The sequence below is a fragment of the Nuphar pumila genome, chromosome 16 (assembly GCF_984573655.1).
Source record: "Nuphar pumila chromosome 16, dmNupPumi1.hap1.1, whole genome shotgun sequence".
NCBI lineage: Eukaryota > Viridiplantae > Streptophyta > Magnoliopsida > Nymphaeales > Nymphaeaceae > Nuphar > Nuphar pumila.
The window spans coordinates 44,063,225-44,082,587 of record NC_143264.1 but is presented as its reverse complement, the minus strand read 5'-3'; positions in this window follow the sequence as shown (position 1 = coordinate 44,082,587).

Below are 19,363 nucleotides of genomic sequence, written 5' to 3'. Positions count from 1 at the left end.
CTTAAAGTGGTTGTCATTATCTGACACAATATCATGTGGTACGCCGAAGCGGCAAAGAAGGTTCTTGTGAATAAAAAAAACCACATGTCGACCTTCTACTGTTCGCAGAGTTACAACCTCGACCTATTTGGTGAAGTATTCTGTAGCTGCGAGAAAATATCTGTGGCCATTAGAAGCAAAAGGAGTGATCGAGCCCACCACGTCGAAGGCCCACATTGAAAAAGGCCAAGGAGAAACCACAGACTATAAGTATGTGGCTGGCGCATGAATGAAAGGTGCGTGTATCTGACATTTGATGTACTTCTTCACAAATCGATGACAGTCCTGCTGCATGGTTTTTCAGTAATATCCCGCCTGGATGATCTGCTTGAGGAGTGTTTGGTAGCTGACATGACCACCACAAATTCTCTCGTGTGCCTCTTGCACAACTTCCCTGGCTTCATCTTTGTCTAAGCATCTGACGTACTCAGAACTGAACCCACAACGATAGAGAGTATTGGCAAGGATGAAATAGCAGGCTGACATCAGCTATATGATTGTATTCCCTCTTGACGTGATTGAGCTGAAATTCTTCAAAGTTGTTTATGAGAGCAAAGGCAATCTTCTGATAGGGGATCAATTTTGAGTCTTTGACTTGACATTCAACATTAACTTGGCTGACCACAAGCAATGAATTACCGAAGGCATGAATTCTCTTGACGTTGAAGTCTTGCAAAATCTTGAAGCCTTGTATTAGAGCTTCATACTCGGCCATGCTGTGAGTACATTGAAAGCTGAGCTTAAGAGAGTAAGGGATCATCTCCTTTTCGGGAGTAATCAACAAGATCTCAATCCCTGTACCAGACATATTCCTGGCTCCATCGAAGAAAAGGGTCCAAACTGGAGATTCTTGAATGTTGTAGATGCGATCGTCAGGAAAGTCATCTTCTGCCTTGATCTCCTCCGTCAACGGGAAGTGTTATCATCGCAAAATTTTTCTCCCTCCCTCTACGAGAGTGAGAGAACGATTCTACGAGTCAAACTCGACCAAAGTTTTGAAAATTGGTTTTAAAAATTACTCGCCTCCATTTTGAAAATTTGCAGGAAAATTCCATGAAATGGGATCCGCTTGTCGGTACGAGGTTCAACCGTTCCTGGCGCATTTACCAAGGGTAATTGAACCAAGGATCAAATGTGTGCTTTAACTTGACTCAAATATCTAAATCATGTTCTATTTTCCTAGAATGCACAAAGAATCTGGCATGTTTTATGGAATTTTAAGAAGATGCAAGTTTGAGGAATATGATGTTTGCTTTAATAAATTGAGATGTACTTGGAAAATGATTGAAAAAGTGCTTGAAAATGGAATTCCTGGGAAAATCATTGAATTTCATTGGAAATAAGAAATTTTCATTGGAAAATGAATTCCCATGAAAACTTGAACTTTGGGAAAATCAATTTTGAGACTTGGATTGCTTTTCTGAGGAAATGGATTTAAGAATTCTGAGAAAATCAGGAAGTTCATTGGAAAATGGTTTTTGAAATGAAAAATGGATTCTCAGGAAAATGAAACTCTGAGAAAATCGATTTTTGGAATTTGGGTTTGAAATGAAAATCAATTTCTGAAAGGGATTTGAGAATTATGAGAAACCAACTTTTGAAATGATTCAAGGAACTTTGAAAAAATTGATTTTGGGATTTGAAAATAAAATTGAGAGTGTGGAAATCTTGGAAAATCATGATTTGAACTTGGAAAATACTTGGAATCTCATTTGAAAATTCAGAGTTCTTGAGAAAATCAAATTCTGAGAAAGACTTGGAAAATCTTGGGAAAACTGATTTCTCTGAAATAGAATTAGAAAAAGAGTTTGAAAATGATGTAAAATGAATGAATGAACATGAATTTGAAAGATATTTCATTGAGAAATTGGGAAAATCCTTTTGTATTTTGAGAAATGCAGTGCATTTTTGAAGTTAGCCTAAGAGTGTAGGCTGAATGTGGCTAATACGAAGATCACAAATCTTGGTTTTCTTCGTATTCTAACTATGGCCATAAATACGAATCTCACCAAATTCGTGAACTTCCTAAGAGCTTGTGCACGTGTCATTCGTGTCAACCATAGTGATTTTGGAAAATGTGCATAGGCATCATACATCAGATATTGGAATTTGCAGAAATTAAACTATATGTAATACAGTCCTATTCTAAGTTGAAAAATAACTCTTATTCCAAATTATTACATTTGATATTACATTGAATTGAAATAAAATAAAATAAAAGTCTTCTTCCTAGATATTTCTGCAAAACTAGAAAACATGTTAGCACAAAAATGTAGGTTTATATGAATTTATCCGAAAATATTGGAAATTGTCAGATATTATTTAAATGTAAACCCAAATTCATACCCCCTTTGATATAAATATGAAAAATAAGTAATAAAATTCAAAAATAAAGATGAAAATTCGAAATAGGGGAAAATGACCAAAATACCCATAATGACCTTGAAATCAAGGTTTTTTGAAAGAATTTTTATAAAATTTAGAAATTTGAAAATTGAATGAAATAAAATTAAACACAATAAGATGAAATATGATGATATGCATAAAAAATTAGAGAATTAAAGTTTGGAATTTCGAAACTGAGGTCAAAATGACCAAAATGCCCCTTATCACAAGACTATGGCCTTGAAACCAGGGTTTTCTGAAATAATTTTTATAAAAATGGGAAATTGAAATGCAAATGATATTGAAATTAACCCTAATATGATATGATATGCTTATTCACATGATAAAAAACCCTAAAATGACAAAAATATCACAAAATATCATAAAATATCAATTTTGACTTGATTTTCGCTTCTAAATTTAAAAGTAAACAAACATACAAAGCAAATGAACTTAGAATTGAGCCAAATTTAGCATGGACACCTAGATGAACCCTAAAAACAGAATGAATCTCAAAAATTTATTTTTTGTTATTTGTTATGTGAAAAATAACTAAAAATACAAAAAAGTAAGATTTTGCCTAAAATGCTAATTTTAAATTGGATTTCGGGTACTAAACTTCCATAAAAATTTCCCAAATTTTATTGGGAGACAGAGGACAGTTAGGCAAAGATTTTTTCTATTTACAGATTCTGATTTTGACCTATGGTCGGAGCTTGACAGCTTCGGTAAGTCGGATCGAAATACGACGACTCTAGGATTTATGGCAGACTGACAGGTTTCAAGAAAAATTATGGGAAAAATAGAGGACAAATTAGAAAATGGCTGAAATTTTGGGAACATTTTCCTGACAAACACAGGGAAAATTCTTATTTTTATAGAATTAGGATTTGGGTTATGGTTTGGGAGAGAGCAGAGGATTATTAGAGACCTAGATCTCTGAAATTCTCACACATTGGAATTTGACAAACAGGGAAGTTAATTCCAGGAAAAATACCTAGTCTGATCTAAAAATTCACAAATTTTGGAGAATGACAAAGAGAAGGGTTAGAAACAACTTCTCTTTTGGAAGTGTTTACATCCAACCTATAGATTGAACGGACACAGTGGATTAGGGTCGGTCTAGAGCCTGACAAGAAAAAATCAAGATTTTCCCAGGGATCTGGGAAAATTGATTTTTAGTAGAGACCAAAACTCCTTAGAAAAAGCTAAGAAAATACTGAAAAACAATAGGATCTAACATAGACTCACTGTATGTTTTTGAGGGAAATTTGGATCGTCCATCTAGGAGATCTCGGAGGTTCTTGTCTGCTAAAGCATAACTTGAAATTTCTAGAAGGGTTAGGATCCAAACTCGGTTTTGGATTTATTTAATGAGACTATAAAATTCAAATGGAATCAAATTTTCAGCAGAAAATTAATAACAGATAAACCTAATTAACCTAAAATTTTTGAGATTTATGGATGAGAACTCACACGTGAAATAACGATGGTATTATGGCTATAAATACAACTTATAGATTCTAAATTAAATGCAAACAAAAACCATACAAAATGAACAAGATGAATAATGAGACTAGAGTAAATGCAATACTTAAATATGAACCTACATGGAATATAAAAAAACACTCAAAGGGGCATGAATCATTCTTTTTCTTGCTTTTGACTCTCAAAGTGAGAGATCCAATCCATTAAATGGATGGACCTCATCACTTGTTTAGTCCAAACACATGAAATACATGCTTCTTTATGTATTTCTCACTTTTTCTTTTTCTTTTTATCTTTCAAAACCATGAAGGTTGTCTTGATGTCATTGAAAGTCTAGTTTTTAGGCCAGCTACGCGTCACCTTTGTGAAAATAGAGATTGGGGTGCTCCTATCAAGGTGCGGAAAGGGAGAACACAAAAAAAGAGAGGGTCTATGACCCTAAAAATCAATATTGGAAGATCCAATAGTCTAAAGAGTCCTCACCTTGGATCAGCTGAAGGGTTGTAGTGGGATGGCTAGATGAAGATGGGCTATGGCTTCGATCCTTGTTGCGCCAAAGATGATGATGGCTGGAGATGATTTGCTACACTGATGGATGGGCTGCAACTTTGATGGTGCCGGTACCAAGGGGATAAAGGAGCTGGAGGTAATGGTGATGTTGGGGAGGTCGCCTTGATGTGGAGAGGTTGTACCAAGGAGACGTTGCAGCAGTGGCTAGGGGTGGCTGGAGTTGAAGATGGTGGCTGCCAAGGATAGATTTCAGCAAAGAGATGGGGCTAAGCAAAGGGGAAGATGGGAGAGCTAATGGGTTGTGTGAGGATATGAGAGAGAGATAGAGAGTTAGAAGGAGACAAGGACTCCAAGGGGGCAGCCCTGTAGTGCTTCCTTTCTTTCTTTCTTTTTAACAAAAGGACTTAGGGTTTTAATTGGAATGGACTTAGGTATTTAGGGGCTAATGAAAAGGGGGAAAAAGGGTGTACGTGAATGGGCTAGACCAAGGAGGGAAAGGAAGGAAGGGAAGGGAAGAAGGAAAGAAAGGGAAGAAGAAGAAAGGAAAGAAAGAAGAATAAGAAAATGAAGAAGAAGAAAAAGAAAAAGGAAAGAAAGAGAGAAGAAGAAGGAAAGAGAAAGGGAGAAAGAAAAAGGAAAAAAAGGCGGAAAGAGGGGGTAGACCCCCTTGTGGGTCCCACCTCCTCTAAAAAATAAACAAATACAAAAATAAATAAAAGAAAACAAAGAAAAGAAAAAGATATTTATTTATTTATTTTTATTTTAAAATAAAAATAAAGTATCCATCTTAGAGTGGGATCACTTTCCAAATTTGAATTTCGTTTTAAGGATCATAGGGGTAGAATTATCTTTTTAGAAAGTTTTCAGACAAAATGAGCTATTTTTGGTGGTTTTTGAAACGAGCTCAGAATTTGAAGTTTCATACCCCATTGCAAAGCAAATCCAGTGTAGAATTTAAAAATTTGAGTTTGAAAGAAATCGAGATTGTTTTTCTCGAGAAAATATTTCCAAATTTAGAATCCTGGGGGTAAAAATGTCAATTTTGGAAACCCAAGGTTTGAAAATGATTTCTGAAAACTTTTAAAACTCAATATGGATTGGAATTTTCAAAATTGGAGTTCTAGATCTCGAAAAATGAAATGAAATGAAATGTAATGAAATGCTGAGAAATGACGTAAAATGCTATGCGAAATGCAGACCCTGAATAAAAAATTTTGGATATTGGACTTTGATTGACACTTGTGCCAGTTCAAAAAGTGTTAAAATTGATAAAATTTACAAAAATGGTTCAAGAAATGGTTTTCGGGCTCTACCGGGCTAGAGTGACACTGAAAATTAGGGTTTGAGCTGATTTGAACTAAAATGAACTGCATTGAGCTGGGTTTTAGAGTTTCAGAACTCGACTGGACTGACAAGGCACTGACTGAGCTGAACTTCCCAAATAGATTTTCAAGAAAAGTTGTCATTTTTAGAGAAATGGCACAGAATGGTCACTAGAGTGAAGTGAATTACGAACCAAAGTTGGGCTTGAGTTAGGATAAAGATCGATAATACTAAGATGAACTAAAATTGAAGCTCGAACACTAGCTCAACTGACTGGACTCAGCTCAATTTCAGCTGAATGAACTGAAATGGGCTAAAATGGGCTCCTAGACACTTGGAAATGGTTTTGAACTGAAATCGGAGCACTTGAACCCCTTGTGAGCTCAAGCTAGACTCAGAAGAATATGATTGACTGTGAATGACTGACTTAGAGACAATTGGCTTAGATTTGAGTGAGAAATAAGCTCATTTCTGAAGAAATGATCCTATTTTGGTAGGAATGCTCAGAAATGAAAATGATCTGTTCATTGTGAGCTCAGATGAGCTTGAAATGACTGGTATGCTAACTATTCTGAACTGACCAATGAGCTTGGTTGACTCCGACTGACTGGGGTCTAGGATGACCTAGGGGTAAAATGGTAATTTTCCTAATAAAAATTTATAAAATGGTAGTTTTCTGACACAAAATTGGGGTTTGACTCCTACACTGACCTACCAGGGTTGGCACTGCACGAGGGGTGTGTGTTTGGGAATGAATGAAGAAAATTTGGGGTGTTTACAGATGCCCCTCTTTGCTACTAAGCCGGCTTGATGACGAGCTTAGTGGCAAAGAAAAACACACCAAATTTGGGCTATAAAAATGCCCCAATTAGAAAGATCTGAATGGATATGAAGAAATTAACCCTGATAAAAATGGTAGATATGGAATGGAGAATGAAGAAGAAAAAATTACTTCAAAGAAGTAAGATTCAGGCTTTCCCCTTAACCTGGATGGGATGGGAAATACCTCGTGTAAAAACAAGGCTCAAGTTTGACCCTTAACCTGACCGGAAAATGAAATATCTCATTAAAATGAGGCTCAGGTTTAACCCTTAACCTAACCAGAAAATAAAATACCTCATCAGAATGAGGCTCAGGTTTAACCCTTAACCTGACTGGAAATGAAAATGATGGGATTCTCGAAAGAAGAACCCATGATGGAACCTTCGGACTTCCGCACAATGAATCCGATAGGAGTTTTGTAAAAGGATGAAATTGGGGGTCTTTAAAACTTGAAAAGGGGTTTGATTTTGGGCGCCTCATTGCTGAGACTAAATAACTTTTGAAATTGATGACCTTTTAAGAGAAAATGATTTATGGCTTAACCTCGAGCCAAAATTGGACTGTCTATGGCGAGACAATGGGGACACAGAAAAGTGTGCAAATTTGAGAGTCAGACGCTCAGATTATACCAAAGAAGGGAAGGAATCTTGAAAACTCCCATTATCAAGTCCTAAAAAGGGATAACAAATGGTGTTAGGATGCGCCAAAGATGAACCTCAAGCTCTCGCTTCATGCTAGGACAATTAGAAAATATTGTTAAAATGTTGAAAATTGTTGTTAATTCAAAATAATTGAAAGTGATGCATATTGTTACGAAAATATTCCCTCTTTTCTACTTGAAGTATTACCTCCGATCAAGCTTAACTCAGTAGAATCAAGATTTGAATTCAAATTGCTTACAATTGACTTTCTTTCAAGGAAGCTATCAATTTTCTTGATATGAACATAAAAGAGAGTATTCTTGATATTGTGAAAGCAATTGGTGAAAGAATATTGATAATAGAATTTCATAAAATTTAAAGAGGATTCTTGGCATATTTGGCAGTCTGATATCCTGGGATTCTTTTCTCATGATGATCTTTCTGCACTCTTTTTTTTTGGCAGAATTAGAGCTCTCTTGGGTTTTTGGGAATTATATCATCCTTCATTTTGGAGATGTCCTGACTTTTCTCTCCTTTTTTTTTTGGAAGGGTACATCACAAACTCCTTCATCTCAGAGATGTTTTGATCCTTCTTTGCTTCAGGGATTATCTTGACGATATTGGCTCTTTGGTTGAAAATCTCTTGATGATAGCAGAAATTAAATATCTTTTAGGGTTTATCGGGAGACTCATCACAGTCGCCTTTATCTTGACGGTGATCTGAACTTTCCCTGGAAGGATCCGTCACAAACTCCTTCATCTTGGAGATGATCTGAATCTTCTTTGGCCCCAGGGGTCTAACTCGCATAATTCGTCTTCAACTTAACGACAATTGAGAGATCCCTTTTGCAAATATTTAATTGCAGCTTAAGTGATTGAGGAGATATGGAAATTGAATGGATTTTTCTGTATCACCCAGGATATTTTGACTGCCTTATTTTCCAAGAATGATCTTTAAAAATGTGTCATTGACTGCAATCAATATCAATCACTTATGGCTTTACGACAACATTAAATTTTCTTTGTTGGCCATATCGAGGATTTATTCTTCATCCCTTTTGGTTGGCCAATGAAAAGATTTTGAATTTTGAATCCTTTTTCACAAAAGATTTGTCCTTTCGAAAGTAATACTGAAGGTATTTTGAGATAAAGTTTTTGTGCAATAAAGATTTTGAAATCAACAAATATTTAATGACAAATTTTCAAAATGTTCTTGAAATCCTTCATGAAAGCGAGCATTTGAAGCACGACTCGACGCATCCATGACAAAAATTCTTCTCTCCTTTCCCCAAAGGAGAAGATTCAGAAATGGGAAATAGAAATTACTCCTCTCTTCCCTGAAGAGAAGGTGTTTGCAAAACGAACTTTCAAAGAGAAATTAAGCTTTCATCAAAACTTCCTAACATTAGGCTTCTCTTATGGAAAGGGGTCCGGTAATAGTGAGGTCGGTGAATTAATCATGAAGGAGCGAGTCCATCATACTCTCCCTGAAAAGAGGGCCCTTCATGATGAAATGGCCTAGTATGAAAATTTGGGGGGGCCACAAGGAAAATGAGCCTTCATCGAAGCTCTCCCTGAACTAAGGGTTCCTTGTGTGGAATTGGAAATTTGTTTTGCAAATGATTCACAAAGACATGAGTCCCTTCAAACTCTCCCTAAAAGGAGCTAAGTGAACAAAGGATAGCATGAGAAAAGAACGAGCTCCCTCAAACTCTCTCTGTAAAAAGGGTCTCTCGCAAGAGGAAATGATTGAAATTGATATTGTGTGACCAGAAGGTCGAAATTGAGAATTGAAATTAATATAAAGATTGAATTTGAAAGAATGACCAATACAGATACAGGAGTTGGTAAAATAACCAATGCGAGGTTAGGTTTTGTAAATGGACCAACCCAAAGTTGGATTTAGATGGAAGGATCAATAAAAACTGGGTTTGGTTAAAGGACCAACGCTAAACTGGGTTTAGAAGGACCAATTTAAAGATTGGATTCTGGAAGGAACAATGCTAAGTTGGGTTTGGAATGACCAATTTGAAAATTTGGTTTTGGAAAGGACCGATGCAAAACCAGGTTTGGAAGGAGCAATTTGAAAAATTGGTTTTGGGAAGGACTGATGCTAAATCGGGTTTGGAAGGACGAATTTGAAGATTGGATTCTGAAAGGACCAATTTGAAGATTGGTTTTTGGAAGGACCAGTGCTAAATCGGATTTGGAAGGACCAGTTTAAAAAATTGGTTTTTGGAAGGACCAGTGCTAAACTGGATTTGGAAGGACCAATTTAAAAAATTGGTTTTTGGAAGGATCGATTTGAAAATTTGGTTTTTGGAAGGACCGATGATAAACCGGATTTGGAAGGACCAATTCGAAGATTGGTTTTTGGAAGGACCAGTGCTAAACCGGATTTGAAAGGACTAGGTGCGAAACATGGTTTAGAAGGACCAGTGCTAAACTGGGTTTGGAAGGACCAGGTGCTAAGCTGGGTTTTGAAGGACCAGTGCTAAATTGGGTTTGGAAGGACCAGGTGCTAAACTGGGTTTAGAAGGACCAGTGCTAAGTTGGGTTTGGAAGGACCAGGTGCTAAACTGAGTTTAGAAGGACCGATGCTAAACCGGATTTTGACAGGAAGATTCGAATCAGAATTCAAATCTTTAAGGGAAACTAAATGAATTGGGTTTTGAAAGAAAATTCGAGTCGGAACTAGGATCTTCTAGACCAATTACTAAATTGCAGAAAAGTTTGAGTAGAAGTTCAAACCTTTAGAGGAAAGCTAAGCAAATTCGATTTGGAAGAAAATTCAAGTCAGGACTCAAATTTTCTAGACCAATTCTGACATTTGAATTGGATTTGGAAGAAAATTTGAGTCGAAACTCTAATTTTCTAGACCAATTATAGTACATTTGAATTGGATTTGGAAGAAAATTTGAGTCAGAACTCTAATTTTCTAGACCAATTCTAGGACATTTGAATTAGATTTGGAAGAAAATTCTAGTCGGAACTCTAATTTTCTAGACCAATTCAGAAGGAAATGAAATTCGGGTCAGAACTCGAATTCTCAAGAAAAAAATTGGACCAATTTGGTTTTAAGGAAAGGAAATTCGAGTCGAAACTCGAATATCTGAAGAAAAAATATATCAACTCAAGGAAAGAAAATTCGAGTCGAAACTTGAATCCCAAAGAAAAAACTAGACCAGTGTGGACATTGAATTTTAAAGTGCACCAGCATGAAAACTGGGTTTTAAAAAATTACCAACACGAACATTGGGTACGAACACTAGGTTTTAAAAAAAATCACCAGCACGAACACTGAATTACCAACATGAAAACTTGGTTTTGAAAAATTACCAGCACAAACACTGGGTTTTGAAAAATTACCAGCACGAACACTGGATTTTGAAAGATTACCAGCACGAACACTGGATTTTAAAAATTACCAATTGATTGTGATGGGAGGTTTTCAGTCTTCTCCCTCACGATGACTTGGACAACTGTCGGAGTTTCAGGATTTATCCCTTATCCTGAATGGGTAGCTCAGGTTTATCCCTTAACCTAAAGGGGAATGAATTTGATGCAAATGAATGTAAATGAATGCGAATGAGTGCATGCAAATGAATGTAAATGAATGTGAATGAGTGCATGCAAATGTATGCAAATGAATGCAAAATAATGTAAATGGATGAACATGCGTGCAAAATGAGAGATTTGTTTGATCCTGCCTGCATACAGGATGTTTTGAAGACAAATTTCAAAATAATGCCCCAGTATAATAGGGAAAAGAAATTTGGATAAAAAGAAGATAATTGACAAAGCGACTGACTTCTTGATTGATTAGAGAAACACTTTGAGAGAGGTCATTCCTTATAAGAGACATTTTGCAGAGAAGAAGAACAAGCTTATGAGGAAAATTGATAATTTTATTAATGCATTGAAGGAAAGATGACAAATCAAGGAAAGATAAATGGGATTGCATTATCCCTTCAAAAGATGCTAGAGTCGTCAGCTTCTTGAATGATTGAGGAAAGATCTCAGTCAAGATGACTAGCCCTCCTTTTCATCTTCAATGAGGAGATTCTTATCAATGCAGTCTTGAACGATATTCTTAAAGATGAAACAATACTCGGTATCGTGACCTATTGTCCGATGAAACTTGCAGAACTGATCTTTAAACCTTCCCATGGTCACAAGAGGATCCGCTATCTTGGGGAGTCTAACCATCCATTTGGCTATCATGTATTCTAGAACTTGCTCGAGCGGTTGTTCTAAGGGAGTAAATTTGTGGTCGTATCCCCAACCATCATGCTTTGGTCTCCCTTGGGATTTTAATTCTAGTTGGATGCTCGTGGGAGGGTTGTCATTCTGCCTACTGATTCTGTCCTCTTGTCCTGTATGGTCATCTCTGCTGGAATTTAGACTCCATGATCCGCCGGTGTGGTTCTTTCTGCCACCCCTTTTGCTTTTGTCATTGCTGTTGTCGGGGGCATTCACAAAGAATGTGAAGTTTGACTTCTTCTTGGTATCTGAATTGCTCTTTGAGAGTGCGAGGCTCTCATATACTCCATTCTCTATTCTCATCTCAAGCCATTCAGCTCGTTCTATCAATTCGATGAAAGATCGTGTTGGAAAAGTAGAGATTAGACCTCTCAAAGGTTGGAAGAAATTATTGAGGATGACTGACAACGCATGCCCTTCTGATATCGGATCCTTCATTTGATTGTAGGTGGATCTCCATCTGTGGATAAAGTCTCTAGCCTTTTCAGTGTCCTGCTTCAGATTGTAAAGGTGATTCAGGGTGGGTAGCACCTCCGTGTTGAACAAAAATCGCTCAATAAAAAGATTGATCACCTTGTCAAATTCCTTCAACTCAATGGGATTGATGTGCTCTGAATACCATTTGGCGGCGGTGCTCTCTAGACTGCGAGGAAAACATCTAAACAAAGCACGATTGTCTCTCTTGAATCTATTGCATTCTGCAAAGAACATAGCTAGGTGAGCCTTGGGATTGTCAGTCTCGTCAAATTTGACAAATTTGCGGGGGAGATCTTCTAAGCCATCATCCCCTTCCAGACCAACATAGAAGTCTTCACTGGTGAAGACTTTCTTGCCCTTGTCGCGGGCTTGCAGATCTCGAACCATCCTGACCACATCTCTGAATTGTGGTTGGTCAGAATCCTTGACAGACTGATCTTTGAACTTGTGGGACGACCCTTGTCCTTGGGTTGATTTTCGAAATGCCTGCTGGGTCTCAAACTCTTCATCGGTGTCACCAATCGATTCTGACTTATCAGATGTATCTTCATGCTGGATACGCTTCTTTGATATCTTCAGTTGTTTTTTCAATGTTCGACCCTTGATCTTTTTCTTGGTAGGAATCTTGCCAGAACTGGCCTCTGCTTGCTCTACCATCATCTTACTCATCATCGTTTGAAATATGGCATACATCTAGGGATCAACATCATCATTGGCTTGTTGATTTTGTTTCCTGGCAGATCGCGGCGAATCCATTTCTTGCTCACTACCACTGCTAGGGTGCTGAGGCGACACTGTTTTCTTCTCGGATCTGGTCTGAACCATTCTACAAAGCCAACATTCTTTGTGGGACAAAAGGATGGTTTAGATTGAAGAATTTTTTGAGAGAAAGGTAAATGATGAAGGAAATATTGAGGATTATGAAAGAGATGGAAATTTTGAATAGAATTTGGAAGATAAAATTTGAAAATTTAAAAATTTGTAGGCAAGATCAAAATAAGCCGGAAATTTGAGATCTAAAGGAAAGGTAGGAAAAGGGAAATCGTCTGGACCTTTTGAAGAAAAATATGAGGTTTTTTTAAAATCGTCCAGGTTTTTGATAAAATTGTTGGAAAAATAGATGAAATTTGGAAAATGATGTAAAAGGTAAATAAAAAGGAAATGAGAAATAAAATAAGAATGCATTCAATCACATCCTACACAAACAATTATGCACATTCAACACTCCCTAAGAAGCCAACTCTAAAATGCATCAATTTTAAAAGAGCTGTAGGACCCTAATCCTAACTCTAGACTCAGATCAACTATGTCTAATCATGCTATGCTGATATACTCGAGCCGAGGCTCGATGTACGTGGCATAAAATCCATCTTCTGTTCTAGGCTTATGTTTTCCCAACATCCTTGAGCACCTACCGATATACGTTGGACTATGGCCCTTGGTACGTGGCAGGGAGCGTTAGCCCAAATAAGTGGCCCAGTTGTGAGGCTCTGTCCTGAACTATGGTTCTAGAAGAGAGCCCAACAATATGAAGACCGGGTAGACATAGGTGGGGTGGTTTTTGAAAAATGATCACATGTAAGCAAACTGAGGGCTCTAAAATCTAAAGAGATAGAATTTTGAAAATTTTGAAGAAGCAAACATTGTTTTCATACAAATCCTAGATTGAGGAGTGTTGTATTTCAGACCTAAGTCTAAGTGAGCATGGATAATTCTCCTAAATTGGTCCTACCAAACCATACCTAGTCTACATGCAATTCATGTCAGCTAGGTTCAAGTCTAGGCTCCTAGGTTCACATGATAGCAAAAAGTAAAGTTGACATTCCATAGAACACGATTTTGATAATTGAGCTAAGTCAGAGCACATAGTTGATTAGACGAAGACAGGTCCCATCACGGTCGCCAAACCTGTTATCATCGCAAAATTGTTTCCCCTCCCTCTGCGAGAGTGAGAGAACGATTCAGCGAGTCAAACTAGACCAAAGTTTTGAAAATTGGTTTTGAAAATTACTCACCTCTGTTTTGAAAATTTACACAAAAAATCTGTGAAATGGGATCCGCCTGTCGGTACGAGGTTCAACCGTTCCTGGCGCCTTTACTAGAGGTAATTGAACCAAGGATCAAATGTGTGCTTTAACTTGACTCAAATATCTAAATCATGTTCTATTTTCCTAGAATGCACAGAGAATCAGGCATGTACTATGGAATTTTGAGAAGATGCAAGTTTGAGAAATATGATGTTTGCTTTGGAAAATTAAGATGTACTTGGAAAATGATTGAAAAAGTGCTTGAAAATGGAATTCCTGGGAAAATCATTGGATTTCATTGAAAATCAGAAATTTGCATTGGAAAATGAATTCTCAGAAAAACTTGAACTTTGGGAAAATCAATTTTGAGATTTAGATTGATTTTCTGAAGAAATGGATTTGAGAATTCTGAGAAAATCAGGAAGTTCATTGAAAAATGGTTTTTGAAATGAAAAATGGATTCTCAGGAAAATGAAACTCTGAGAAAATTGATTTTTGGAATTTGGGTTTGAAATGAAAATCAATTTCTGAAAGGGATTTGAGAATTATGAGAAACCAACTTTTGAAATGATTCAAGGAACTTTGAAAAAATTGATTTTGGGATTTGAAAATAAAATTGAGAGTGTGGAAATCTTGGAAAATCATGATTTGAACTTGGAAAATACTTGGAATCTCATTTGAAAATTCAGAGTTCTTGAGAAAATCAAATTCTGAGAAAGACTTGGAAAATCTTGGGAAAACTGATTTCTCTGAAATAGAATTAGAAAAAGAGTTTGAAAATGATGTAAAATGAATGAATGAACATGAATTTGAAAGATATTTCATTGAGAAATTGGGAAAATCCTTTTGTATTTTGAGAAATGCAGTGCATTTTTCAAGTTAGCCTAAGAGTGTAGGCTGAATGTGGCTAATACGAAGATCACAAATCTTGGTTTTCTTCATATTCTGACTATGGCCATAAATACGAATCCCACCAAATTTGTGAACTCCCTAAGAGCTTGTGCACGTGCCATTCATGTCAACCATAGTGATTTTGGAAAATGTGCATATGCATCATACATCAGATATTGAAATTTGCAGAAATGCAGTCCTATTCTAAGTTGAAAAGTAACTCTTATTCCAAATTATTACATCTAATATTACATTGAATTGAAATAAAATAAAATAAAAGTCTTCTTCCTGGATATTTCTGCAAAACTAGAAAACATGTTAGCACAGAAATGTAGGTTTATCTGAATTTATCTGAAAATATTGGAAATTATCGGATATTATTCAAATGTAAACCCAAATTCATACCCCCTTTGATAAAAACATGAGAAATAAGTAATAAAATTCAAAAATAAAGTTGGAAATTCGAAATTGGGGTAAAAATAACCAAAATACCCCTGATGACCTTAAAATTAGGGTTTTTTAAAAGAATTTTTGTAAAATTTGGAAATTTAAAAATCAAATGAAATAAAATTAAACAGAATGTGATGATATGCATGAAAATTTAGAGAATTGAAGTTTGAAATTTCGAAATTGAGGTCAAAATGACCAAAATGCCCCTGATAACAAGACTATGACCTTGAAACCAGGATTTTCTGAAATAATTTTTGTAAAAATGGGAAATTGAAATGCAAATGATATTAAAATTAACCCTAATATGATATTATATGCTTATTCACATGATAAAAAACCCTAAAATGGCAAAAATATCACAAAATATCAAATTTGACTTGATTTTTTCCTGATTTTCGCTTCTAAATTTAAAAGTAAACTAACATACAAAGAAAATGAACTTGGAATTGAGATAAATTTAGCATGGACACCTAGACTAACCCTAAAAATAGAATGAAGCTCGAAAATATATTTTTTGTTATTTTTTTATATAGAAAATAACTAAAAATACTAAAAAATCAAGATTTTGCCTAAAATGCTAATTCTAAATTGAATTTTGGGTACTAAACTTCCATAAAAATTTCCCAAATTTTATGGGGTGACAGATAACAATTAGTCAAAGATTTTTTCCTTTTACAGATTCTGGTTTTGACCTATGGTCGGAGCTCGACAGCTCCGACAAGTCGGATCGGAATCTGGCGACTCTAGGATTTAGGGCAGACTGACAGGTTTTGGGAAAAATTATAAGAAAAATAAAGAACAGATCAGAAAATGGCTGAAATTCTGGGAACATTTCCCTAATAAATAGAGGGAAATTTCTTTATTTTATAGAATTAGGATTAGGTTTATGTTTTGGGATAAAGCAGAGGATTATCAGAGACCTAGATCTCTGAAATTCTCAGACATTGGAATTTGACAAACAGGAAAGTTAATTCCAGTAAAAATACATAGGCTGCTTTACAAATTCTCAAATTTTGGGGAATGACAGAGGGAATGGTTAGGAACAACTTCTCTGTTGGAAGTCTTTACATCCTGATCATGCATATAATTCAGGGTTAATTAACATTAAAATATGCATGATTTTATAAAATAATGTTTCAAAAACCCAATTTTATGTTAGTTTTCGAGTAAATGTGCTAAAATGATTTAAAAATAGAAAATGCATGAAAAATAGTTTTATTTTACACTTTTATGCCTATTTTAGTTTTTGTTATAGTCATAGTAGTTTGGTTTTAGTTTTTATTAAAAATAAAAATAAAAAAATAAAAAATGGAGAAAAATAGTTTTATATTCATTTTAAGTGTTTGTTTTTTTAGAAAAGAAAAAAAATTAAATATCAATATAATTAGTTAGAATAGTTGTATTTTGAGTTTCTTTAATAAATAAGTTTTGTTTTAACTTTTGAAAATTTTCAAATAATAACAAACCAGTTTACACGGTTTGTTTTTTTTTAAAACTGAAAAAAATAATAAGCAAACCGGCTTGAACCGGTTTGCATTTTTAAAAAACTGAAAAAAAACTTCTGTTACAAACCAGTTCTAGCCGGTTTGGGGTTTTTAAAACCCAAGAACTGAAAAAAATCAGGCGTCTCCCCTGTACGCCAGAACTTCCTCTTTCCCCTCTTTCCCTCTCTTCCCTCTCTTCCCTCTCTTCTCACCAGCTACCACCATCGGCTGCTTCTTTCCCTACCTTCCCCTTCTCCCTCTTTCTCTATTCAGTCTTCCAGCCGATGGTGGTGATGGATCTTCAATCCGGCGACGGCGCACGGTGGATGACCGCCAGCTTCTCCTCTAACCCCTTCGGTTCACGGTGAGTCTTCTTCATCATCTTCTTATTCTTCTTCTTCTTCCAATTCTTCCAATTCTTCTTCTTCTTCTACCAATTCCTCTTCTTCTTCTTCTTCTTCTTCTTTTTCTGATTTTTTTTTTTTTTTCTTCTTCTTCCGATCTGTTTCTTCTTCATCTACTTCTTCTTCTTCTTCCATTAATTATGTTCTTCTTCCTCTTCTTATTCTTCAGATCTTCTTCTGGTTGTTGCTATATCTGTAAAACGGAAATAAAAAAGAAAAAAAAAAACTGAAAAAAACAAAAATGAAAAAAATACATTCACGATTATGTTTCTTCTGTTCATCGGCCGATCTTTTAGTTTACAGTGATTTTTTTTAGATTTTGTTGATTGATTCAGTAATTGTTTGATGCATTCTTCCCTAATTTCTTGTTGCTTTCATGCACTGTTGTTTTCATTGCATATGATTTCACGTTTCCAATTAAACCATTGTTTGATTTTTTTTTTTTTTGATTAATGTCTAATTTCCTGTTATTTTTTTTGCTGAATTCCTGTTTTCATTATCATAATCTCCTGTTGACATTTCATGTTTGTTATACGTTTCAATTCTTGGTAGCTAATTTGTATTTTTGTTTTCTGTTTTCTTGATGCAGTAAATTCGAGTGTATTTCACAATTTGATTCTTGTTTTTGCTTTTGTTAAATGTTCTTTCTCTGCATTTTTTTCTGTCATTTCCTGTCAATGTATTTCAGTTTTCATGTTTTGTTTACAATTTGTTTTTTGTGTTATTTCAATCTTTGAGTTACTGTTTTGTTTTTTTTCAAATTACAGATTTCCTATTTTGTTGAATCGTTTCTAATTCCTGTTGGTTTAATTCCTTTTCTTTTCCTATTGTCATTTCTTTCATTAAAATTCTGTGTAGTGTTTCGTTTTTCCTTACTGAATATGTGTGTTTTAAGTCTTGTTTTTCAGATTACAAGTATTCTTGTTTCATATTAATTCTTGTTCTTTATTCATCGTTTCTTGATTTTTATTGTTTTCAATTCTTTAGTTGTGTGTTTTCATTAGTTAATTTTCATATGTTTTGATAATTAGGTTAGTAGTTAATTGAATTCTCTGTTTTGTGAGATTTGCTTAATTGTCTTTTATATTACTATTAGTGTTAGAATTACTTAGTTAATTGACATTAGTTTAATATAGTTTTAATGGTCATTAGTTTCTTTTAATGCTATATTTCAGTATTCTTAGCATTTAGCTAGTTAATATTGTTTTTACTTCTAGCTCTGCTACTGCTCGTGTTCATTTGAATTGTGCAGGATAGCACAGGAGTGGAGCGGAATTGATTACGTGACACGAAGTACGAAGAATAAATCTTCTTTTTGCTTTTTAGTTTAGAATTAGGAATTTAATTGGGTTTGTAAATATTGCACTTTACTCCCTCTGCGAAGGGTATTCATTTGTTGTAATAGTTAGTTGTTTTTACCTTTCGTGAACATTTTATATTTTAATAATACGGCAATAAAGAATAGTTTAGAATTGTGTGTTCGAATACAACATATTCCCGTTCCCTGAGTTCGACCCGATCTCATCCACTAGTGAGAATCGGTTTTTATTATTTGATGTCTGGTTTTCACATGTTTTTCATATAAAAATCTTTTCAAAATTACAACGATTTAAAAGAAGACATCAAATTTTTGGCGCCGTTGTCGGGGAACGGCGTAATATTAGTATTCACTTTATTGTCTAGTGTTTGTGTTGCATTTAGGTTTAGAACCACGTATGTGCATATCTTAGAGACGAGCTTACTTTTCTGCACAGCCCACCTATTAGGATTCCCTTAGAGGTGACTGTGTACGATTGGTACCGTACACATAGATTTTATATTTCTTTTGCATAATCTCTGTTATGTGTAACTGCGTGGTGTTTGTTTAGTTTTTGTTGTTTTTAGTTTACTCGCTTTGTGGTTTGCGTGGTTTGGCCGCTTAGTGCGTTAGTTAGGTAGAAAACCCAAAGTTAGGATGTGTGCTACACCGGTCTACTCCAAGGTATACGTAATGGCTGACGATCATCAATTGATCCGTCCTTTGAGGGAGTACTTTATGCCAAATACGTATACTCTTGCCTCCTGCATCACGAGACCTGATGTAGGAGCGAGCCATTTTGAGATTAAGGCCAGTATGATTCAAATGTTACCTTCGTTTTATGGCCTTAGCAATGAAGACC